Here is a 27,848-nt window from a genome sequence, read left to right as displayed (position 1 = left end):
GGCCTACGCGCGAAGTCAAGCACTTTTCGGTCGAACAGTTTAACGAGGATCAACACCATACACCACCAGTCTCTTCACAGGTTAATCAAAGTGGCGGAAATCAACAGCGGCTATTACTTAACTTTGATGATCTGCTGGGAGCCGTATCTTAACGATTAATCCATACCTGGATAATAACAAATAAATAAAAACTATATGCAGGCTTGTGTGCTAAATATTCAAAGAACAACTTGTAAACCCTGGTAGTAGTAGTTATAGTACTTTATTTACGTCAGACTAGAGATGTAGAATAAGCGATTGGCAATGGCCCAGAAGACATCCTTGAGGATGATCCGAATACATGTATCATAATTTTGATCCTCTGCAGAGATTCCCTCTGAAGAGGATCAAAGAGAGGTTTGTGATCAAAATTGCTCTCCCGCTTTGGTAACCCGATGACCTGTTCACTTTATTATGGAACAGTTTAAGGAGGACCAATATCACGCATTCTCGATTTCTTTGCAAACTGATTAAAGTGGTCATATATCCGCTCACTGATCGTTGCCAGCAGCGATTGACTTCAGTGATCTACTGGGATATAAACCCTGGTCAAATTGAAAAACAGATGCACGAATAGAGAAGGAAAATACAACAATGCATTTAGAATTACCGGAATTCGAACCCACTACCACCACGCTTCAGAGTGTTTGGGGTAGGACAATAAACCTTAGCAACAGAGACCATTCATGATGATTAATTGGTCTTGATTCTTTTTATTTATACATATAGTGTTTATTACAGAGTATAGCTTATCAAGTAGTTAAATTCACCTGCTTCTGCCAGGCTCAAGACCCATACAACCATTTATAGGGATTCGTATTGGAATTTATCCCTTAATTCTATTCCAGTTTAAACAACTTATATATTACTAAAGAGGCATAAATCTTATTGCTCATTCACACAAAATCTTTGGTGGAAGGTAAACTCGAGTTCGCGTCTAACCTATTGTCTGGAGCATCGGCGAGCAAATGTAAATATTGTTGTTCATCATTAAAAATTTGGATTGGGGTCTCCCTGGCAGAGCGGTATCGTCCGCCAAACACTGTGAGAAGAATGGAGGTAGCTGGTTCGAATCCCTCTGTTACCCTAGATGTATCTTCGTGCTGTCCTTCTCTGTATTGTGTTATCTGCCTTTCCACTTGACAAAGGTTAATAACCCTAAGTCTGCAAATGTATGTTGTATCAATGAAAACCAATAAATAAATTTTAAAAAATTGGTGTACCTACACATAGGCCTAGACCATTAGTTGGACTTTTGGTCAAATGAGTTGCTGAAATTATATTCTGAAATTTTTTACTCCATTAAATCAATGTGAGTCAAATGTGAGTATGATCAGTCTCAAAAACTTACATCACTAAGGTCCGTACTTCAGACAGGTTGTACATGAAAGTTGACAAATCATGCAGCTATCAACTTGATGACATTGATCAAACAGGGATATCAAACTTTAATGCCTTGAAATTTATTCAAAAGGGCTTGAGCAAAAAATACATCTAAGTATTTGAATTTATAGATTTTTGCGCAGCTTATCACAGTCTACAGAATGCATTTTTCAAGTTGACAGTTTTTACGTAAGTAAGATTTTTTATTAATTTTATTTATTGTTATTATTAAATTGTTATAAGCAGTTTCCTGGCGAATTGTGAGATCAAATTTGAATGTTTTTCTATGTGTTACTATTTTTTTAAAAGTTGGTAAAAAAAAAAATTTCCTACCTACATTTTTTAGCTATTTTCCTAAATATATTCTTTGGAGAGTGTAAAAATAATTTATTCTACAGATTATCTTGGTAATGTGTACATTACATACACTCTAAAGACCATTGTACTATCTCTCGGAATTTGGTGTTTTTCAACCCAAACAATTGTATAAAGGAACCAAAACCCAAAGAATTGTACGACAAATTGAATTTTCGTATATAATAAAATTTAAACCCTTTGAATGGCTCAAACACCAAGCTCGCTAGATTGACAACTTCCGTTAAATATTTTCGCTTTCAAAAATCGCACTTTGCATATCGTCTGTAGATTGCTTATATTACTTTTAAATACAAGTTGGCGAAAGTCTGCAGTTGTCTTCAGTGCTGCTATGCATATTCCAAAACAAATATTCGCAGCTAAAATGAGCATGTTATTTTCAGTTGTACTAGTGATATTTATTTTTATATTTAATAAGAACTCAATGAACTGTATTAAATAACTTTATAATGTGAAATTTCTGTCCGCTTCGGATCTGTTTAGCCTAGTTCGAATTCATTTTTAACATTCTCTCTGCACTATGCGTACGTTTCATTTACAAGTTCATTTTATTTCAAGAATTAGTGTACATATGCAGTCTAAACTAATGATTCACAAAATATGCATTATTTTCCGCAGTTAATGAACTGGAGCTAAATATGCAAGTACTAAAAGAGTTTTTGATGTAAGAATTTTTAGAAGTAGAACCAAAAAAAAAAAGTACTAAATGATTAAACATCTCTATGTAATAATCGATATGATACATATTTACGATTAGAGCAGCACTAACTATGAAAGCATAATAATCTTGTTAAGACTTTCTTCAACTCTGAAAAATTACTCAAGAACATTTTATTTAAATTTCCTTCCACGATAATCAATTGTAGCAACAAACCATAATTTCTTTTTTCTCTATAGAAAGGCAATTGACTATTTTTCTTTACTGATTTTGGTATAAAAAGAGCACGTTGGTTATAAAAACTATCTACGTATTTCTACGTAGGTTAAAAAACATTTCTTCATATTGTGCTGACATCTAGTTTAAATAACTTGTTTAGTACTATCTGAAAACAATATTAAGGAACAGTTTTGAGCAAAGATATCCACTTTAAAAAAAGTGTGGCTTGTACTGTCAAGTCATAGTGAATTCAGTGCATTGGACCACGCATATTTATACTTACTTACTTATCCTCTACGTGCCTTTGGGCACTTAAGGCCTCTAGCATATCCCTCCAACTCCTCCTGTCTCTAGCAATAGATCTTGCTTCCTCCCAGCCAGATATTCTACAGTCTTTTAATTCGCCCACAAGCTGGATGGTAAGTCTGGGTCTTCCTCTTGTTATTTTACCATCAGGGATCCATGTAAGCGCAACAGATGTAATTTTTTCTTTGTGCAACCACGCATATTAGTTAAAAATAATTCAAATCCTCACAAAACCACTTTTTTTTGTCTGTTTTGTATTTGTCTGTGACTTTGAAGACATAAATTTTAATGTGCAGATTATTTTTCATCTGCGTTTTAATTCACTTTTTAAAAAGCAAACAAACTAAAGGTTGAAATTTAGTGTGACTCCTTTATAAAACAGCTCAAGAATAGCTTTAGAACAGCTTTAGAATAAAAACTAGAGCTGAATTGAGAAAACACAGCAAAGAACAAAAATTAAAAAGTTTTTTCTTCTGTTACTTAATTTCAGTCTTAAAATGGTTTTTCGAAGCTCTGAGAAAAAGGATATTTCGAAAAAAGAATATTTCATGCGACGATTGAGCTTTCGAAAAACTGCTTTAACATTGTTTTTTGAAGCTCTGCCGCCAAGGAAAATAATAAAAAAAAAAAAGCTACAGTTTAAGTACCACGCACTTGAAGCAAAACGATGATTTTAAACTATATATGCCCTTGCTGTGAAAAATTATCCGGGCTTTAAAACGGACAAATAACTTAAATATTTTAAAAGTTATTTAACTTTTTTAAAAATCGCCAATTTGGCGGAATTTTTCCGCCTAGAAAAAAATTATCAAAATCGCTGCCTTTTTCTCAGTTTTTGCTAACTTTTATGAACCCAAATAATGCAACATTTTAATAAGTTTTGAAATATTAAAAATTGGACCACAAACGGTTTTCATTTCCACAAAACTGTGGCTTTTCTCCATTTTGACGTTTTGGGATATTTTCAGAATAACCATAGATAGCTTTAGATAGGCTAAACTTGCCCTAACAGTCATGAATAACTGTTGCAAACTCACAGCAGTTATGAAAATAGCATGTTATTCGCAAAAACGCATCATTTCATGTGACGACGAAGCCTTCGAAAAAATAGAGGATGCTAATACAACAGAAGAAACTTTTTATAGCAAATTTTGTTTCATTTCCGTAATTAATTTCAAAATTTAAGTATAGAAAAAGTGAGTTCATACAAAATTAGAGTAGGCCATGAAGTTTCAATTGCTGAAAAAGAAATTTCAAATTATTAAAATACAAACAAATTATTGGAAAGGAACTTTCCTTAATTTGTTTTCATTTTGATATTTTGATTTTTTTTTCTTCAGTATTTGAAACTTGATGGCTTACTCTAGATGTACCTGAACTCACTAATTCTATACTTCTCTATTCTATAAGTATAAGTATTCTATAAGTATACGTCAACTCAAGTAATCTATAAGTATACGTCAATTCAAATATTCTCAATTCAAGTATTCGTCAATTCAAGTATTCTATAAGTATACGTCAATTCAAGTATTTTCAATTCAAGTATTCGTCAATTCAAGTATTCTATAAGTATACGTCAATATTCTACAAATTTTCACTAATTCTATAAGTTATGGTGATGAAACATTTGTAATGTGGTATAGCGTCCTCTTAACTGTATAGAGATTTATTAATTTTTTTTAGCATCATTGTCTAAAATGCAACATAAATTTAAACAACATAAAGTTTTGTGTTCTATAAGTATACGTCAATTAAAGTATTCTATAAGTATACGTCAATATTCTACAAATTCTCACTAATTCTGTAAGTTATGAAGATGAAACATTTGTAATGTGGTATAGCGTCCTCTTAACTGTATAAAGATCTATTAATTTTCTTTTAGTATCATTACCTAAAATGCAGCATAAATTTAAACAACATAAAGTTTTGTGTATTCAATTCAAGTATTCTCAATTCAAGTATTCTCAATTCAAGTATTCTCAATTCAAGTATTCTCAATTCAAGTATTCTCAATTCAAGTATTCTCAATTCAAGTATTCTCAATTCAAGTATTCTCAATTCAAGTATTCTCAATTCAAGTATTCTCAATTCAAGTATTCTCAATTCAAGTATTCTCAATTCAANCAAGTATTCGTCAATTCAAGTATTCGTCAATTCAAGTATTCGTCAATTCAAGTATTCGTCAATTCAAGTATTCGTCAATTCAAGTATTCGTCAATTCAAGTATTCGTCAATTCAAGTATTCTATAAGTATACGTCAATATTCTATAAATTCTCACTAATTCTATAAGTTATGAAGATGGAACATTTGTAATGTGGTATAGCGTCCTCTTAACTGTATGGAGATTTATTAATTTTTTTTCAGCATCATTGTCTAAAATGCAATATAAATTTAAACAACATAAAGTTTTGTGTTCTATAAGTATACGTCAATTCAAGTATTGTAAATTCAAGTATTCGTCAATTCAAGTATTCTATAAATATACGTCAATATTCTATAAATTCTCACTAATTCTATAAGTTATGGAGATGAAACATTTGTAATGTGGTAAAGCATCTTCTTAACTTATAGAGATCTATTAATTTTTTTTCAGTATCATTATCTAAAATGCAACATAAATTTAAACAACTTAAAGTTTTGTGTAATTTTTAAAAACTTTATATTTGAAAATTTTGTTACGTGTATGTAATATTGCACTGATTTTTTGCAATTAAAATCTCTGTCTGACTGTGTTGAGGTTGCAAACAAATTTGAATTTACAAAGGTAATGCTTCAAATTCTGCGACGTATACAAATTCAATACTTCACAATAACATCACTTTGTCGAAATAAAACAAAACAGATAGCTGATTTTTGAATGAAAGGAAAACGTAATCAATCTTTTCTTTTTACCAAAAAAAAAAAAAACTTTCCTTTCATTCTTTCTATTGACTGTGCATCAAGAATAACTAATGCTTCCGCTTTATTTGCCTTCAAAAAACGATAATTATTCGCAAAAATCTCTTTGAAGAGGAAGAAAAAGGTTGTGTTTGAATTCTGAAAAGTGGCCCTTCAAAGCGATCAAATACTGGGCGTTCTCTTAACAAAGATTTATGATTCCAAATGTTCAATTCTGGAAGAGGCGTCACCTTCTGCGTACAATACATAAAGGCGTAACATATTTCCAGGGCCTTATGAAGTGTTAAACATTGACCCCTAAGACACCCAAAGCAACTTGCCTCCTACCACATTCTGATTGAGGAGAGTGATTCGGAAAATTGGGTTTTTAGAAATTGATGATTGCGGGGTACAAATTCATTTCACCTTTTTAAAAGTGAGAATATTAATCTCGGACCCATCAAGTCAAGGAAATGATTTCAAGTTTTTATGCTTCTGAGGTGTACAGATGTATGTATACCTTGTGAAAGATGTTGTAAGACTTAAACGCTTCACTCGCATAGACTTCTACAAGCTTGGTTTGCTTAAAAATGCTTTAAACGCTTAGAAATTAATGCTTACAAACTGTAGAGTTAATATATATATATATATACTAATGTCAAAGCGGTTACCTGCATATGAAGGTAAATTTTAAAACAAATATAATTGGCATATTAATTTAACTAATTTATTATACATATTGCATAATTTTTCGATTGGTAGAAAATAGAGCACAGGAATAAAAAGCCCTGATTAAAGAACCCAGAAAAAAAGAGCACCAGAAAAAATAACCGAAAAAAAAGAGCACACGAAAAAGCACCCTGAAAAAGAGCGAAGGACAAAAAGCACCCCAAAAAACACCAGAAAAAAGAGCACCTAAGAAAAAAGCGCATAAAAAAATTGCAGAAACGCCACAAAATTAGATACCATTTGTTTAAGTATAGAATTTCATTATAATTTTTGCCTTACTTTCCTATACAATTTCAATTAATGTCTGTACAATAAAAAATTTACAAGAAACTAATGATTTAACACATTTAATAAAAATAATTCAAAATAATTACCTGTGAAATTTTATTTTTTTCATCGTTTATTACGATGAGTAATTCTGAAATGCTGTAAATGATGCTCATCTGACATTTAATATTAATTAGCAAAGTATAGTTAATAAAATAAAAATCAAATTCGACTTCATTACTAATAAAAAATAATTTTTTTTCCTAAAAAAATATTTAAAATGATGATGTTAATGAAACAAACTTTTTTTTTACTTATATTTGGAATTAGAATCACATGCTATTATCATAGTTAATTATCATAATTAATAATAATAGTTAATAAATTTCATAATTTAATAGTTAATAGTAATTGATAGTTAATTAACTTGTTAATTAAGATTAAATAAAATAAAAGAAATGTTAAGATTATTTAATTCAGACTGTATTTTTAGGATAAAATCCGTTCAATTTTCATTACATTTACGCTTTTTAAAAGTAACAATACCTTAAATAATCAATTTTATTATTTGTTCACACTTGCCTTTTTACTACTTAAGATCAAAAATCGAAAAAGTTTACGTATATCGATGGCAAGGTCATATCATGATCATTAAACAGTCATTAAAGTCACATGTAATTAATGTCAAAACAGTAATTATTTTGAATTACAGTTTTGACATTACGGTAATTCAAAGTAATGACCGTTGAAGACTGTAATATTCAGTATAATATTCATATTATAATAATCACTGAATAATATGAATATTATAATAATCGCTGAATATTATGACTATTATAATAATCACTGAATATTATAATAATCACTGAATTCATATTATAATTATCACTGAAGATTATAATATTCATATTATAATGAGGACCATAATTAATATTTAAAATTATAATATTCACATATCGACTTATTCAGGCGATATGTGAATATTATAATTTTAAATTATAACATTCACATATCTCCGTTTAATAGAATAGACAATATGCAAAAAAATTATGTGTGCGTGCATTAAGTTACCGATTTAAAAATAAAAACAAAATTAGAATTTAAAAAAATTAAATATCTCTATTGCCACTGTAAAGAAGAGCAACACAAAAACAAATTTGTCTGTTAACAAGGTTTCAAAAATTGTGCGACTTTAGAACATGCATCATCTATTTATCTTCTTTCAAAAATCATGACATTCCCAACTCCACCTCTATTTCAAATATGTGTACAACTCAAAAGAAAATTCCAATGACATACAGAATATCTCCAACAACTGTCATTTCTTGTTGAAGGGGGGTCATTTCAAGATTTTGATTGGCAGTAGTAATCCTCTTTGTTCCATGAATAACATATCTCTATTGAGTTTCAACATCCCATAGTAAGCTGTCTTAATTCATCACTTTTTCTTTTTTTCTTAAAACAACTATGTATGGGGATATGAGACAACGTAGATTACACTTTAAAAATATAATAAAAGAGAATAAAAAATTTAAAAATTTTATTTTTATGTTGATTAAAAAAAGAAAAAGAGTTGATAAAATTACACATATATATTTTTTAAACTTCACATTTTAACTTATAATTCGAAAACCGTAGGGTACGTCAATTTCAAAATGCGTGGAGGGAATTTTCAGTGGTGATATAAATTTATAATGGAACTAGTGCGACTCTAGTAGTTGTGAGACAATGTGTATTACACTTTAAAATATGATAAAATGGAATACAAAATTTAAAAATTTCATTTTTATGTTGATTAAAAAAAAAGAGTAAAAAAAATATACATTTAATTTTATCAACTTCACATTTTGACTTATAATTCGAAAAGCGTAGGGTACGTCAATTTCAAAAGGCGTGGAGGGAATTTTCAGTGGTGATATAAGTTTATAAGTTTATAGTTATTATATGCGACTCTAGTAGTTGTGAGACAAAGTGGATTACACTTTAAAAAATAATAAAATCGAAAATAGAATACAAAATTTTAAATTTTCATTTTTATGTTGATTAAAAAAAAAGAGTTTAAAAAATATATATGTTTAATTTTATCAACTTCACATTTTAACTTATAATTCGAAAAGCGTAAGGTACGTCAATTTCAAAAGGCGTGGAGGGATTTTTCAATGGTGATATATGTTTATAATGGAAGTAGTGCGACTCTAGTAGTTGTGAGACAAAGTGGATTACACTTTAAAAAATGATAAAATAGAATACAAAATTGAAAAATTTCATTTTTTATGTTGATTACAGATGTGGTGTAAAGATTTATTTGGTGACCAAATTCATAAAAAAAAGAAAAAAAATTTAAAAACTGAAAAATTAAATACTTTTTTCAAAAACATTTTAATATTTTTAAGAATAATAATATTAACTCAAGATTGCCATAAAGTTTCAATAGTTCTATTATCGTTAAAAATTATTAAAATAATAAATATACAGGAAAATTAAGGCATCAGAAACACTTTCAAAACTGAGTGTTTGTATACCTCTCATTTCGGCATTGGAATACCATTTGCCAGTAGCAATTCAAGGGACAAACTCGATTAAGGAGTGACTCTATTTATTAAAATTCTAAGAAAATCATCAAGTGTCTCAGTTTTCTGTCTGCTATCTTCAGTATATTGTGACAACCTGATCTATAGCGCATAAACTTTCTTTCCTTCCCTTCCAGGATACGTACCTAGGTTAGTAAAACCCGTATAATCCGCGTCTGGCCACTATTCCAGTCAACTTCAACTCCGGGAACGTGCTTGATCAATGGCAATTATTTAAAATTTCAAAAGAAAGAAGGTTACAATTTTGTTTACAAATATACAGAAATATTCATTTGAATATAATTTAAACAAGAATTTTTTAAGCTATATTCAAATAAAGTACAACCAGGTAATATTCAAGTAAAGTATTCAGCTCATAAACTGTCAATTCTAGACATAAAGGTAGTTTGATTTAAGACACAGCATTTTACGAGACAAAATTTACTCACCATTCCAAAACATGAGATCGCCAATGGCGAGGTGGCATAACAGAGTGATAAACATTAGAACTGTCAGGACATAATTGAAACTTGAATAAACTGTAAGACTAGTAAAACTCGAATAATAAGAGAAATAGCAATGTACTGATTCTAAGAAAGATTTATTAAATAAACTACTGAAACGGTACAAATTTTTCAACTATTTCATCAGTATTTCTCATCAAACATTTCAATTCAAAATAAAATAAACTGGTAAAAGCAATTAAAGGGACAATTTTTTTTTTTTTTTTTTTTTTTTTTTTTTTTTTTTTTTTTTTTNTTTTTTTTGCTTTAAGATACTACTCTAAAAAAATGCGCACAATCTGTACCCTAAATAAGAAAAATGGTCACTAATCCAGAATACCAGCTGACCGACATCCTATCAGTTAAAAAAAAATGTCCAATATGGGGTAGATTAGGTTGATTGTACAACGATGGTTATAAAATAAAATAAAACTTTCGCCTTCCAATGAGGTGAACCGGGTTCGAATCCCAGCGATGAATGATAAATACGAATTCCGCATCCGGCTTGCAACAGTACTGACGCAAAATATCCTCAGTGATAGACGGATCATGGATGGGTTAGAGTTTCCTTGCCGTCAGGCTAATTCGTGAGAGGTTTTCGTTGTTTTATCGTTCATGAAGCTGAAATTTGATCTATATGCTCCACGGAAAAGTCGCGCATAGTATTCAAGGATCTCCTCCTTGTACTGCTGACCTGTCAGATTTTCTCTATAGAGCACATGAAGATAAGGAGGCTCGTCTGCCATAATGCCTGCTCAGACCACTTCGACCATAGTGATGTTTTTCGACTATGTAAGAGAGCCGATATGGACCCTCTGGTTCTCTCCAAATGAGAACACGTCTCGAGTGTTTATACAGACTGAATTGCGACTCATCACTGAAGAGAACCAGCTCTAGTCATCCTCTGTCCAAGACAGGTGCGCTCGGCACCATGCTAGATTGTACTTTTTGTGGTTTACAGTCAAAGTGATCCAAGCCAAAGGGTGCTTGGCATACAGGCTATCTGCAGTAAGTCATTGGGTGATAGTTATTCGTGAAATGGATGTTCCTGTTTCATTATGCAAGTTGCCAGACAATTTTGTCGTTGTCGTACACCTTCTGCCAAGATGTCTCGAAACAACTGTTTTTGGCCGGCAATGTTTGTCTTTTGAAGTCTTGACCAGGTGAGCAGACCACTGTTCCTGTTTCTGTGAACCACTTCCACAAAATGAACACCACGCTCTCTAAACCTCGAAGCCCCTACAGCAGGTAACCTGCGATTCACCTGCCTCGAGTCTTTCAACTATCAGCCATCTTGTGGCATCATCTAGACGATGACGACTGGCCATACTACTGATGGGTAAACAAAAAAATTAAAAAAAACATGGACTGGGGCTACGTGGCAAAAGTGTCTGTGAAGAGCTTAACTATCCTTTGATACTTTATTTATGTATAAGCATGACTTATTTTGCTCTTTTTTAAGGAAAAAAAATGTTTCCTTCTTTGTTTTTATCAGTGAAACCAAACTCAAGAATGAAAAATTATATTTCTCACTGTTTGAAACAATTTTTCGATTTTATTCAATTTCCTCTTACGCATTTGTTTAAAAAGAAAAAAGAAAATTGTGAACAAGACACTACAAACTTCTCTAGAACTGTGAATTCATTCAAATGCCTGACATAAAACCAAATTTTATGAATGTTATTAATAAAACAATAAAAATATTTACTCATTACAGTATATACTTCTAAATTAATTTGTATTGGTTCCATTGCATACAAAATTTTTAATCAATCGCTGCCTTAGCACATGCCTGAAAAACCTGAAACGGTCACCAACTCAGCAGATAATGCATGCCTTTTGTTACAGGCATCGACTGCCTTTACTGAATTAAAAATTTCTTCACCGGAGAGCGCAAATATTTACATTGGTTCAAAGTACATTTTTTCCAAGATATAATGTTCTGCAACAAATATATTAAAATGTACGCTTTTTTTTTTAAATTATGTAAACATATTTTAGGCATACAACAATATCGCCTTCATTCTTCAATATCATTTTAAACACCATCCCCACATTTGCAGCATAAAACCTCATCAAAAACATTTCTTAAAAAGAAAAAGAAAAACACATAAATTCTCTTTCATCACTTTTTTAAAAAAAATTAACGTATTCTCATTGGTCGCTTTTGCTATCGTCTAGTCCCCACCCCCCACAGACATCCCCCTTTTCCATAATAAAAACTAATTAACTCCCACAACGAAGACGTTATTTATAATGCACACTGCCTCGAATATCCCTTCCTTTTTTTATTGTTATTATCATGATTTCTCCATCCCGGTGCTCTTCATCATCTCCATATTCCGAGCATCTTTTTCTGTTCATAAAAAATGATACGCGAGAGCATCAGGAACACAACTAACTGACCCTTTCCACACGAAGCGATGGAGATCGTCATCTCATCATCCTCTCCTCCTCCTCGCTATTGTATAATAAACCGCACACTATTACCACGATACCATCAGATTTGTCTGTCACGATAAATCAGGTTTCAATTTCAAGAGAAGGACTGAGGCGCATTTTCATAAATCAGAAGATACCTTTCTCGCAGAAGATAGAGAGAATGAGCTAGGGTGGACGCAGAGAGATGGATAGACAGATAAAGGGGAAGAAAAGGAGGGTGAGAAAAGGGGTGAAAACTTCAAACTAGGGGGGGGAGATGGAAAAGATGCTGAAGGTAGACAGAGCTAGGTAAATCATGCTCCAAGACCATCTCATTTCGACAGCCATCAAAGCAATCCTCCTACACCTTTTCTCTATAACGGAGATGGGGGCTGTTAACAAAATAAAGTGACAGTCACCGTTAGAATTGGTCAATATAAGAGTTGACGACAGTAGTTTATAAAAATATGAATTTCAGTTCATTTTTCATTATTAACCAGCCCCAATTTATATCTGAAAATGATTTTATCCCTTATCTTAGCAATATTTGAGAAGTTAAATTAACAACATTTTAAGAAGCATTTCTCATACTACCGACACTCTTACCACCGACACTCGTACTACCGACACCCGTACTACCGACACCCGTACTACCGACACACTTACTACCGACATTCTTACTACCGACATTCTTACTACCGTCACTCGTACTACCGACGCACATACTACCGACACACTTACTACTGACACTCGTACTACCGACACTCGTGCTACCAACACTCATACTACCGATACTCATTGTACCGACAAATACAAAGCTATAATTAATTTTGCCAAGTCTTAAAGTAATTTTTCAAAGACACGCTAAACTAAAGAACATGTTAAGCAGCATTCAAAAAATACTAAAATTTTCAGTTGTAGAAGTAATTAATTTTGTCAAATCTCTAAATAAAGCCAATTTCAAATGAAGAAGCTATTTGAAATCGAACGCTTAACACAAACTGCTTTTTGATACGATTAAGCTGATGCCGGCAAGCTACTTCGTGATGCTATTAACCTTAACACTGGCAAACTGTTTCGTGATGCGATTAAGATTAACACTGGCAAACTGTTTCGTGATGAGATTAAGATTAACACTGGCATGAATATATGTATTTATATAGACTCCTAATATAGTTTCCATCATTATCCCTCCAAAGTTTATATTGTATAATGTAACTTCCCTACTTTCTTGCAATTTGACCATACTTTTTCATACCTGCCCACTTTTAATCCTTCCGAGGATGATTTTCCCCAGTGACAGTGGAATGGAATCTAAATTTATATTTTAAGCAGAAACATACGCTATATTTTGAAAAGGCTTATGCGGAGTACCACAATAAGTATTTCATATTAGTATACATGCATATTTTTTTTTAAAATAGTGGTGATCGAAAATATTATAAATTAAGTTTATAAATGCAAGGAATATACAGAAAGAATACATTTTACTACCACTTTAAAGATAGAAATAAGAAATTTTACACCAAATGCGCAAAAGTTGGCAGGTATGTTTTTTTTTAGCCATTTTTGCTTCTCTTTTAATTATTTTCAAAAATCGGCAAATCATTGTCTTTTTATTCTTTTTTTCGCTTTTTTTTTTGTTTTTTGAATTCTTCATCGCATATGAAACGAAATCATATTAAGTGTTTCATTAATGAAAATATTAATGAATTAAAAACAAAACAAAGCTAATTACATTTATTTTCTAACGTAATAACTTTTTTTTTATTTCTACTTTGAAAAAAATTTAAACTATTTAGCATTTTTATGTCCCACAGTGGGCCTATAGTAAAGACAAGATTCCCAGTAGAATACCGAAGTCAAACATCACTTTCTGCGATCAGTAAGCGGGTAGGTGATCACTTTGATCAGCCTGCGAAGGGACCGAAGGTGAGCGGTATCGGTCCTCGTTAAACTATTCTACCATAATGTGCTCGACTTCAAGTGCGTGTCGGCAGGCTACCAAAGCAGAAAGCCATCTCCTGTGCAGAGAATCAAAATGGTGATAGCATTTCTTCTGATAATCCTGAGGGATATTTCCCAGACCATCCCTGATAACCCATTCAGCAGATGTAATGTGACGTAAATAAAATACCTGCTTAAGTACCTTAACATTTTTATTTCACTGACTATTTAACTTCTTATGAAAAGATATGGATGACAACTTTCAGTTATTAAAGAGATAAATTTACAATAAATAAATAACTAACTTATTCAATAAATAGAAAAATTTAAAATCTATAATTACATCTGGAATCTATTATTACCACATTTGTTACTGTAACTGTATGTGTGCTTATTCCCTTAAGTGCCCCCTAAACAAATTCTGTCCGAAAACTAGAAAAAAAATTAGAATAACTTATTTTATCTTATATTATTTAGTCAAAACTAAACTTATAGTTCATTCTTTTACTTCTCAATTTCCCACAAACCTATCACGACTAGTAAATATGGCTCTAATGAAACACGAAACACATTTCAATGTACTCACGTTTGCGCCAACGGGAACGAAGGCAGCTTTTAGAGATTAAACGCCATATAAGCAGCTCATCTTAATCGCAAATGTAGGCGACAAATTAGGATATTCGCCAAACAATTCAAACACGAGAACGAATAAATCTGTTAAAGCATAGCACGTACGAACGGTAGTTGAGCTAGAATCGCCAAGAGTTGAAATTTATTCTCTCCAACATGAATATGGTTCGAGGCTAAAATCTTTCGAGCTACGCGTTGAACTATATCAATCAGAACGGTCACTCTAATTGAGATTTAAATGTTCGAGTTAATATATGAATACTCAGATTCTGGCCATTTTGAAAATTGGATGGAATGAACTGGATTGTTGATTTTTATTCTTTTCACTTTAAATGAACTGTGCTTTTCGTGTAGCGTTTAAGTGAAGTCAGGTTTACAGTAGATGCCAGTTAGTTAGTTGGAATAATTATTAAGTAAATGTTGCAAAGAATTCTAGATATAAAAAAAAGCGTAAATTTTTTTAAATTAAAAAGTATAAGTATAAATTTTATATAAATGATAAAAACAAGTTTGAATATGTATTTTTATGAAATTCTTCCCGGATTATTTAATTCATCTCATTTTATTCGCTAATGTAGAGGACAAAATTATGCACCAAACGATAGTTAAGCTAGAATCACAACTGTTGAAAATCATTCTTTGCAAGGTAGATATGGTTCGAGGCTAAGATTGTAGGAGGTAGGCGTTGAACTATATCAATCAGAACGGTCACTCTCATAGATCATAGGTCACTCATAGGTCTCTCTATATGATTGAGTAAATATACTATGAATGATACTTTTTGCTATAGTATACTTTATCAGATTCTGGCTATTTTGAAAATTGGATGGAATGAACTGGATTGTTGATTTTTATTCTTCTCACTTTAAATGAACTGTGCTTTTCATTTAGCGTTTTCGTGAAGTCAGTTTTACAGTAAATGCCAGTTAGTTAGTTGGAATAATTATTAAGAAGTAAATGTTGCAAAAGAATTCTATAAAAAAAACGTAAATTTTAAAAATAAAAAAATTTATAAATATAAATTTTATATAAATGATAAAAACATGTTTAAATATATATTTCCATGAAATTTTTTCACGAATTATTTAATTCATCTCAGTTTAATTGCAAATGTAGATGATAAAAATATTCGCCAAACGATAGTTATGCTAGAATCATAAGTGTTGAAAATCGTTCTTTGCAAGGTTCGAGGCTAAAATTGTAGGAGGTAGGCGTTGAACTATATCAATCAGAACGGTCACTCTCATAGATCAAAGGTCACTGCATATGATCGAGTTTATATACTGTGAATGATACTTTTTGCTATAATGTACTAAATCAGATTCTGGCTATTTTGAAAATTGGATGGAATGAACAGGATAGTGGATTTTTATTATTTTTAGTGTAAATAAACTGCATTTTCATGTAACGTCAAACTAAAGACGGTTTTGCAGTAAATTCCAGTAAGTTAGTTTACAGTGATTTGTATCAGTAATTTTCTTTTAAATTAAAAAAGAAAAAGAATTTTTTTAGAAAAGAAACTTCTGTAACATAAATGATAAAACATAGGTTAAATGTATGTTTATATAAAATTCTTTTAAGATTCTCTAATTTTACGTTGTTAATCGCAAATGCAGATAACAAATTAGAATATTTTCAGCGTAAAACTCTAACTAGAATTATTAAAGATTGAAATTTGTTCTTTTAAGCATAGATATAGTTCAAGACAAAAATCTTTCGTTGAACTAAATCAACTAGAACGGATAATTTATTTGATATTTAAATGCTCGAGTTAATTTATGGAAATTGGATGGAATGACTTGGATTGTTGACTTTTTTTTCTCCATTTTTTCTTAAATTAATAGTGACTTAATTTACAGTTTTTATGTGCCGTCAAAGTTGAGTCAATTGTACTGTTAATTCTCCAGATTAAAATCATACTGTGAATCCTAAGTTATTTAATTAAAATGCGAATCTATTCCGCAGTATGTCCTAAAAACTATATTTTACTAATAAAAACTAAGTATATAATTTTAAATAACATCTAAAGATTAAATTTTTTAATAAGTTCTTTTATAATAAATTTTACAATAAATTCTCAAAAACAAATTAATAACTCTAAAATGTAAACTTTATAATTCATTCTCAAACATAAATATTACAACAATTAAGTTTTCTGTAAATTAAGGCTACAGTGGACGTTCAAAAAAAGTTTTTTTAATTTTTATGCTACACTAAAACTTTTTTTATAACTTATGTATTCTATCAAGATATGCCCTTGCAAAAATTTTTGTCCAAAATATTTGGTCCATTTTTGAGAAATTTAAAATTTTTTAAAAAAAATTTCATAAATTTTTAAATGCTCCCAGCGGCTTAAATTAAAATTTTTATTTATTTTTTTTTAATATTCTTTTTTTAGAGATAAATGTTAAAAGCTTTATGCATTATATAGGAATTTTCCTAAATTTATTTTAAATTTATGACCAAAAAACAAATTTTATGTAGATTTTTGTTTCAAAATAAAGGTCGTTAGGTACATGAAACCCGATAACTCTTTTATTACTTGTTATAAAACAGAAACAAATGCATAAACTTAATCTAATATACATATAAATAACTAGAAAAAAATTTCATCTCAATAGGATGAAAACAAAGTCGACTGGAACATTTTGAATACGTGAAACAAAACAAAATTTCAATTTTGAGAAAAACAGCTTTGTGTGTAAGAAAAGGGACGCGGCTTCATAATGTGAAAACGAAACTACCCTATAACTTCTCAAAAAATGACGAAATTTAAAAAAAAAAGAAATTCAGTTGAAAAAGCAATGAAACAAGTGTCTAAATATGTCCAAAAAAAAAACGAAATTTTTATCAATTTTTGGCAATATAAAGGTCCACTGTAGCCTTAAAAAAATTTAATTTTAGAATGTGTAAAAAACTTAGTTAAAAAATTTTTTAATTTTATCATAAATTTTTAATTTTATTAAAAATTTGTAATTTTTTAATAAATTTTCAATTTTATTATAAAATTCCAATCAATTGCCAATCAATTGCCAATTAAAATGCCAATCAAATTATTCAAAGTTAATCGCATTTAATTATTCAAATTAAATGCCTGCAGTATGTTCTAAAAAGTATATTTTACTAATAAAAACTAAGTATATAATTTTAAATAACAACTAAAGATTAAATTTTTCAGTAAGTTCTTTTATAATAAATTTTACAATAAATTCTCAAAAACAAATTAATAACTCTAAAATGTAAACTTTATAATTCATTCTCAAACATAAATATTACTACAATTAAGTTTTCTGTAAATTAAAAAAATTTAATTTTAGAATGTGTAAAAAACTTAGTTAAAAAAATTTTTAAATTTATCATACATTTTTAATTTTATTATAAATTTGTAATTTTTTAATAAATTTTCAATTTTATTATAAAATTCTAATTTTTTTATAAATTTACAATTTTATTAGAAATTTGTAATTTTTTTATTATCTGTCCTCCCGTTAGGAAAAACTTCACGGAAAAGATAATTTTTCTTACTAGCAAATGATAATAATCAAAAAACAGCATAGATTGGGAAAAATTGGGAAATTTTGCTACAGGCTAGTTGTAGCATTTTTAAATGTGGCCAGTTCTTAAAAGGTGGCTACTTTTCCTATAATTTAAAACGGTTGAAAAAAATGAATGTTTATATTATCATATTAAGGTATTTATTTTTTAAGTTATTTATTTTGAAGCTTTTCTCAAAATATGGTAAACATTATAATATTTATTTCTAAAATGAAGAAATACGCGTGAGGAAAGCAATTTTCAGATTATCATAAAAAGTACATAGATGGAAAAAAAATCAAAAAGATAAAAAAAAATTTGGCGAAAAAACGGTGATTGGCTGGCTATTAGCAGACAACTTTTTTTTAGTAGCCAATTGTTATATTTAGAAATGACTGTTAACATTGCGCTATAGCATAGCATTCAGAATTTTCACTCTTGGCCGCAAGGAGATAGGTTACTAATTTTCTGCAGTATGTAAATGCCGTCGACTAATTTAATTTTTAATTTTACAACCGTCGTAGAACAGTCGTCTCAATTCTGATTTAAACACTAAAAATGTCCAACAACATAGCCTTGTAATTATGAACCCAATCCAGAAGACGAGATCTCCTGGATCAAGTTTGAGACAAACTAGTTTTCGTGGGGGACGCCTATGGTGGAAATTTTAATTTGTGCTACATGGAATGGAAAATCACGAAAACCTATCTCGGTTAACCCAACAGAACGGGGATTCTAATCCAATGATCCTTCAACCACTGAGAATATTTATCGTAAGCGCTGTATTCGGGGCGAGCCAGAAGCAAGATTCGTACCGACCAGTCATCGCTGAGATTCGAACGTGGGTCATCTCAATTGGGAGCAAGTGTTCCATCGTAGGCTGACTTTACTTTATTTTATAACCGGTGTTGAACAGCCGACTCATTTCTGAGTTAACGATCTTTACCTCTGTAGTCTTGTAATTTCAAACCCAACCCGGAAGACAAGGGAACTCCTGCATTGCAAGCATTGGGACAAATTAGTCCTCCTGAAGGATTTTTCGATGTCACTTACCCGCATTTGAGCTGCCTGGAGAGAAAAACCACGAAAAACTTTTATGGTTAGTTCGACGGCAAGAGGATTCCAACAATCCGATCAATCTACCACTGAGAGTATTATATGTCAACACTGTGTTCAGTGCGTGCCTGGAGCAGAATTCGTACCAATTAGAAACGGCTGGGATTCGAACCCGGGTTGCTTTATAGGGAGGCCTGTTTTCAGATCCAGTGCGTGCCTGGAGCAGAATTCGTACCAATTAGAAACTGCTGGGATTCGAACCCGGGTTGCTTTATAGGGAGGCCTGTTTTCAGATCCTGAAATCCGAAGTCCTAAGCGAACACTATATTTTTAAATAAAAATCGCAACATTTTATGCACAAAATAAATTTAGTAGACTCTAAAATATTGAATGTTTGAAATCTTTTTTATTCCTTGTTACACTTTCATAATATACATTGTTTCAAATTTTACACTATATCAATATACAGCAATGAAATTATTTGTAATTGATCCCCTGTTTTTGGTGGTATTGCCAAAACGTAACACATGGAGGAAAACAGAGGGCATATACGTCGCTCATATTTATGACAAGAGATGCCAAAACGAAAGAGCGAGAGAAATAGAGAGAGATAGTACCGTTGACTTTATCACTGGCCAATAATTACCGTTACAAGAACGGCGCTCTTGGCTTCGAATTATGCATTGGGGAATCGCCTCTCTGATGACTTGACGAGGAATCAAGGGTTGCCGGAAATGTCATAATTGGCGACAATTATCCCTTTCTCATAACTGTCAATGCGCCAAACAAGTTTTTCTCCCTTTCTCAAAACAAAATCTTTTTTGTCGTTTTTAAATCTGGACGCATCTCAAAAAGCATGGACACACTCTTTGATACAAATTTTTAAACTTCATTTATGAGTAATGTTTTTTTTTTTTTTAGAATATACTCAAGAATACAAATAAATTCAAGATTTGATATCGTCAGTTTGCAGAAAACATTTTGAACATTAAATTAGTTCTTCTTTCAAAGAAAAGAAAAAACTTTAAAGTAGAGTTGCTTTTACGAGGTTTCCACGTGTGCTATAAATTTATAATAATGGTGGTAAATTTACGTGGCATAAATTTTCAAGTTTTAAGACTCACTTTATCGGTTAGAGTTCTAAAGACGAAGACAACACCTGAAAAGTAACAACATCTGTAATATATCTAGCCTTTCCCGCACCGAAATCCGAGATTTTGCCCCGTAATGGTTATGCTTAGTGCTTAAAGAAGTAAGGAAAATTAAGCAAGTTAAATTTTGGTTAAAAATTGAAAAGGAATATTTTTTGCTGTGCCCATTTTTGCAAACGAAATTTCAATCTGTGTCCATTTTCGTAAGGGCGTGTTTTGAGCTAAGTATATTTTCGCAAACACGCATTTCGAACTATGTCCATTTTCGCAAGGGCGTATTTTGAGCTAAATACATTTTCGCAAACATGCATTTTGAGCTGTGTCCAGCACGTATCGTAAGCACGTATTTTGAACAAAGTATATTTTTGTAAACACGCATTTCGAGCTGTGTCGTTTTTTGTACATACGTTTACGGAATTTGCTTCTTTCAACTTCATCAACAAACTTGATTTTTAAATTCGTTTTTAATTTTTGATAACAATAAAAACTCTCCTTAATTGCATATGTTTATTGGGCACAATTTTACACAAAAAGCTTATAATAAAAGTAAATTTCATTTGTTTACTGTTTAATTACTGTGAAACAGATGTTGATTCAGATATTTTTATCATAAAAAAAAAACACACACACAATAAGGCAATATCACAGGATTGCTTTATAATAAAGCAATACCGTCTGTACTTTTAATTCTTTAATTTGAAATAGAAATCAAAATCTTGATTAGCAGTTTTCATCGTACAATGTTTCTCTATTTAACATAAAAATCATGCAAAGATGATGACCGGTTAGAGCATTCTCATTGGACAAAATAAATCACATTGTATGATCCAGTTTTTTCACATGAAGATCCAGGTGTCATTAGTTCTCATCCACATAAAATTTATTACAGTTATGGAGGTATTATACCTACAAAATATTTCTTTATCTCTAATTGTTAGATAATTATCTGCAATATTTATTTATCTCAAATTATAAGATAATTATCTGCAATATTTATTTATCTCTAATTGTAGGATAATTATATGCAATATTTATTTATCTCTATTTGTAAGATAATTATCTGTAATATTTATCTCTAATTGTAAAATAATTAATTATCTGCAATATATATTTATCTGCAAACTGCGTTTTTGATTTTGATCTATTCCAAAAAAAATATTGCAGGTTCTTTCAATTGGGTACTTGCAATTCGTGGAAAAGTGAAGTGAATATACCTAACCACATGTAATTTAAATCATATTTAATTGGATACGTTACGCATGTCTGTCGGAACCTGATTAGCTTCTGAATCGACAAATGCCATATTTTATTTGCGATGACGTCACTTGCAGGCATCCAATTAGAGATGAAGGAATATTTAACAGGTAAGCAACACCATAATAACTATTATTAATTTTTTGCTGATGACAACCAAAAAAATTAGAATCCTCATGTGAGAAAACTAGATCACACCATGTGATTTATTTGTCCAATGTGCGGTCACCATCTTCCTCTGATTTTTATGTTAAAAATTGTACAATGAAAACACGATTTCAAATGCTTAAATTTATTCATGGGGCATGCCGACTGACATGTCAGAATTTGATGACAAGTACCTATTTATCTAAAGTCTATGATTTAAAGGAGGGGTGTTTGAAAACATTGTTTCCGTTATATCTTTTGTATGAAATACAATGATAGTTGCCTTACCTTTGAAGAGAGTAATTCCATTTTATTTGACCGTGATAATGGTATGAATAGTTAATTGCTTTCGTCTGATTTGACTCGCGGGGATTCGTCTGTTCCATCTTGCATGCTTGGATAAGTAAGGTTAAACTATCAATTTCCAGACATAAAAAGAGCCCGCTGACTGATTACTGTCTGCGTTGATATGTGTAGTTGTTATTTATTGGTGGGAATGGTTTATACAAGGTATAAAATAGTTTTCTTTGAAATAAACATTCTTTCGTAGAAGTATTTCAATCATAAAAAGATTTATTCGGTTTTATTATTGCAAGATCGCTATTATGGTTGTGAGAATTTTAATGTCCTATAAAATGAGATTCAAAGCAAGAAAATTACCTTTTAAAGCAAATAACTTCTAGAAATAAATGTTTTTTATTTAATTCGAACAGTTAAATTTTAGCGTGGAATATACGAATTTATGTCACAGGAAAATTTATAATAATAATTAAAATAAATATTTAAAAAAAAATTGGGTTCTTTTCTCATTTAAATGATTCATTTCAGAAAAGAAATCCTTAAAGAATTTTTCTGAAGATATTAAATAAATAAATGAATAAAATTAAATAAAGAGAAGTTTTATTTCTTATTAAAGTTAAGTTCTAGCAATTAACTAGTAATATTAAAATACTAGCGATTGCGTTTTTATCTCTGTGTATTAATTGATCATAATATATATATCAGCTTTTTTTTTTTTTAATCTTAATACGGAAATGATTACCCGTTTATAAAAAGCTACGTAAGCTTTTTCAGAAAAATAGCAATTTTAAAACCGATCAAATATTTTTATTTTTCGAAAAAGAAAGATATACACATCAATTTCTTTTTTAAGGCTGATCATGTATTTCACTCTAAAATAAAATTGCTTTAACAATTATAAATAACTTATTTGGTTAAGTTTAGTACTAAATGAAATAGGTATAGAATACATTAAAAAAGTTCTTTAGTTTTTAATATATAACTAATTCCATTTAGTTATAAATAAATTTCTCTTGAAAATTACAAATTCGCAAAAGATTAAACGAATAACATGAAATAAATATATTACGCACTAAAATTTTAGAATATAAATGTATGAACTATCTCAGATAATTTCGTTTTTCAATTACATCAAACTTTAAGAATAAAAGTATTTCAGCCTTGATAAACTTGTCATAGATTGTATGAAATCACCTAATTTTTCTACTATATTCTAACCAGTGTTTTTATGACAATCATAAATAATTTAAAGATTTGGTAGTAAAAAAAGAAGCAGAGTGTAAGAAATACGATTTCAATATACTGGAAAACTTTATGTAATTCAGATATATTCAAATTTATTTGAATCACTAAAATCAAAATGCTTACAAATGAATTTTTTTTGAAAATTACAAATTCATCTCCAAAAAACGAAGGAAGGGGGGGGAGAGAAAAATGTATTGCGTGTTTAAATTTTAATGTAAGTATCAGAAATTTATTTCTGTTAATTGCTTTCGGTCCATTATAATGGAACTTTATTAACAATTTTACTGCAGTATTCATAATTAAATGACAAATAAATGTAGAAATAAACCAAAATAATTTATACACATTATTTTATAGATTAAAATTCTAATTGTACTGTCGTAAGCCGACATAATTATCAGATTACAAAACCTAATTATACATGCAAAGTCATTAAAATTCTTTTAGCAATTACAAGTTAAGTAAAGATTATTAAAAAAAATCAGAAAAAAAGGAAAAATATATATCACTCAAAAGTTTTAAAATACAAACATTTATGTCTAAATTATTTCTGTTAACATCTGTTTTATAATTATCATCGAACTTAATTCGAAACGAATTTCATACAGTTTTGTTAATTTAGTTACAGGTTATGTAAAAATAAACCAAAGCAATTTATCTACATTTCTTTGTATAGTCCTAAGATTTACTAGTTTAGTTAATCCTAGGATTGACTAGTTTAGTTAATCCTGGGATTGACTAGTTTAGTTAATCCTGGGATTGACTAGTTTAGTTAATCCTAGGATTGACCGGTTTGGTTAATTCTAAGATTGACTGTTTTAGTTAAACCAATTGGCAAGTTTAGTTAATCTTAGGATAGATTGGTCCTAGGATCCTAGGTCTTCCAAGGATTGATTAGTTTATTGTCTAGTCTCCTAGGATTGTCTGGTAAATGAAATTCAATGATTGTCCGGTTTAGTTCCAGGATTGACTAGCTTAGTTAGTCCTAGGATTGACTGGTTTTGTTAATCCTAGGATTGATCGGTCCTTCGATCCTAGGTCATCCAGGGATTGGCTAGTTTATTGACTAGTTTCCTAGGATTATCTGGTTAATGTAATCCAATGATTGTCCTGTTTAGTCCTCGGATTGAATGTTTTAGTTTTCTAAGATTGACTGTTTTGGTTAATCCAATTGGCTGGTTTAGTTAATCCTAGGATTGATCGGTCCTAGCATCCTTGGCCATCCCAGGATTGACTAATTTATTGACTAGTTTCCTAGGATTGTCTGGTTAATGTAATCCAATGATTATCCGGTTTAGCATGAGAAAATTCTAATTGTAGCATTGTCATCAGCTGACATAACTAGCATATATTACCTAATCATACATGTAGAGTTATTACAGTTCCTTTCAAGCTCGTTAAAAATTAGTTAAAACAAGTAATATTAAAAAAAAAAAAGAAATTTAAAGTCAATTCCTATTGAGGCTGTGGCGTAACTACCACTATAAATATTAAATACCAATTCACTAGTTTATAAGACATGTTAACTTGATTCTATCTTGAGGTATACCCTTTGATAGATGAAGGTTGACATAGTCTAAAATTAAATCCCCACATTGGTGACCTACGGAAGTGATAAGAAATTGTCAATATTGATGGATGAATCCACATTAAACAGTTGATTTGCTTAAAAAAAAAAATCCGGTGAAGTAAATTAAGTCTCCTGGTTAATAAATAATAATGAGCGAAATGCTAGAAAAAAAATATATAATAGCGAAAAGCTTTAAAAAAATGATGGGAAAAAACAGCGAAAAGCTATAAAAAAAATAATAATAACGAGCGAAATGATTGGAAGAAAAAAATAAAAAAATATAATGAGCAAAAATTTAAGTTAATACATAAACTAGTCTATCACAGATAAAATTCTGGAAGGGGAGTAATGTAGCGTAACTACCACTATAAATATTAAATACCAATTCACTAGTATATAAGACATGTTAACTTGATTCTATCATGAGGTATACCTTTTGATAGATGAAGGTTGACATAGTCTAAGATTAAATCCCCACAAGGCCAACAAAGAAACATTTTAGTTACTTAATATATTCCTGTTAAATATTATTTATATCATGCTAAATATCTTATATAAGAGAAAAAAATTTCTCCCATATAAAACTAAAATTAATTAAATGTAATTAATGAACTCATATTTGAAAAAACTGTATTAACATCAAGTGTGATCCACTAGAAATTTTAAAAAATTTATTTGATATTGAGTGGATGAATTAAAAGTATTTTATTAACGAATAAAAATTTGAACAAGATATAGAAATATATATAGGGGGAATGTGAACTAATAGTAGGAATTGAAAAAAAAAACTATGCTAATATTATATCCTGTTAAATATCTCATGTAAGAGAAAACAAATTTCTCCCATATAATATTATATCCTGTTACATGGGAGAAAAGAAAAGTTCTCTTATATGAGATATTTAGCAGGATATAATATTTAGCAGGATATTAATTAGATTTAATTAAATTTAATTAATGAATTAATATTTGAAAAAACTGTATTAACATCATCAACTACAAATTTAAAAAATGTATTATTGAGTAGATGAATAAGAAGTATTTTATTAACGATTGAAAGTTTAAACAAGTGTATGAATATAAAAATATAAGTATGTATATAATATAAGTATGAACTAATAGTAGGAATAGAAAGGAAAAAAAAACTATGAAAAATGTATATCATGCTAAAAATTTAAAATTCAAACATATATGTCTAAATTATTTCTGTTAATTTCTGTTTTAATAATTTAAGTTATTGAAACAGTTATTATAGAACTTCTTATTAGAAACAAGTTTCTTGTAGTATTGATAATTTAGTAACAGATTATGTAAAAATAAGCCAGACTAGTCCTATAAGCTTACAGTTATTATTTTTACTTTGAGAAAATTCTAATTTTAGCAGCGTCATCGACTGGTTACGGCCAGCATATTATAATACCTAATCACATATGCAGAATCATTGATGTGAAATTACTACTGAGGAACGGAAACGCATTCATAACAAGTGCGCCAAGTAATTTTCTCACGAATATAACGCATTGTTGTTGAAACAAGTTGATAATTCGATATATTTGATGCGTTACTTATCTTAGGGTGAATGTAAAATTGTATCGAATATCCCAGCGTCAAGAATCGTGAGGATTCATATCATTCTAATGCAGAAGGACACGCATATGCAAATTTCCAGAAATTGTCCTGACGTCCGCTGGGGGTTTCCTTCAAATAGAGCTTCAATCTCGCCAGAGTTTATTGTCATTGGTTACTTAATTTTGTCGCCAGTTAACGTCCAAATGGCGATGTTGTCGAAATGATGAGTTTCCTATGCGAATTTAAGGGAATATTAGAGTGATGTTTGTTTCACTGCAATATATCTGACGCTGAAGCTTATCATTGCAATGGAAGACTGACAATTATTACTGGCGGAGCATTTTTATTTATTTTTTGTTAGCATTAATAGGGATTTCTAATGATGTAAATTTTGTCTGCTGCATTCCAGAGTTTTTTTTTTCATTTAGGCTTTTTTATGTTTGAATTTCGGGTATGAATTTCAGGTTATAATGGAGTGATATTTGTTTCACTGCAGTAAACCTGACGCCGAATTTACCATCGCAATAAGGACTGACAATTATTTTACCAGAATTTCTCATTTTTATTATTTGTGTTATAATGGAGCAAATATTGATTATGAAGACAATCAATGTTTAAATGTTTTCTTAATTGATTAAATACCTAATAAATCAGAATTTTTATTTACTTTACATTGCCGCCAGTTACACACAAATGGAGATGTTGTTGAAATGATTAGTTTCCTGTGTGAATTCAAAAGGAATATTAGTGATGTTTGCTTCACTGCAATAAACCTGACGCTGAGTTTACCATTGTAATAAAGATGAACAATTTTTTTTCAAGAATTTATTTTGTTTTTTTTTTAGTTTTTTATTATTTTTATTAATTGTGATTTATATATTGGTATAAATATTATTTATGAAGGTATTTAGTGTTTAAAATATGTTTTTATAACTGATTAAATACTAAATGAACCAGAATTTTTATTTACTTCACGTTGTCGCCAGTTGTGCCCAAATGGAGATGTTGTTAAAATGATGAGTTTCCTGTGTGTGAATTTAAAAACGTATTATTGAGGTTTGCAGTGAATGCAATAAACCTGAAGCTGAGTTTACCAT

The 27,848-nt window shown here is 30.0% G+C and overlaps 1 long non-coding RNA gene across 1 annotated transcript; it reads left to right on the top strand.

Annotated features, from left to right (window-relative positions):
• Window positions 1–1,179: 1,179 nt before the first annotated feature.
• On the top strand, window positions 1,180–27,848 carry LOC122270441 (uncharacterized). The gene is made up of 3 exons (XR_011636563.1): window positions 1,180–1,611; window positions 21,831–22,030; window positions 27,435–27,848. It is a non-coding gene; the product is annotated as an uncharacterized lncRNA (long non-coding RNA).

The sequence above is a fragment of the Parasteatoda tepidariorum genome, chromosome 4, assembly GCF_043381705.1.
Source record: "Parasteatoda tepidariorum isolate YZ-2023 chromosome 4, CAS_Ptep_4.0, whole genome shotgun sequence".
NCBI lineage: Eukaryota > Metazoa > Arthropoda > Arachnida > Araneae > Theridiidae > Parasteatoda > Parasteatoda tepidariorum.
The sequence above is the reverse complement of the archived record's forward strand: the minus strand, read 5'-3'. Positions and strand labels throughout refer to the sequence as shown.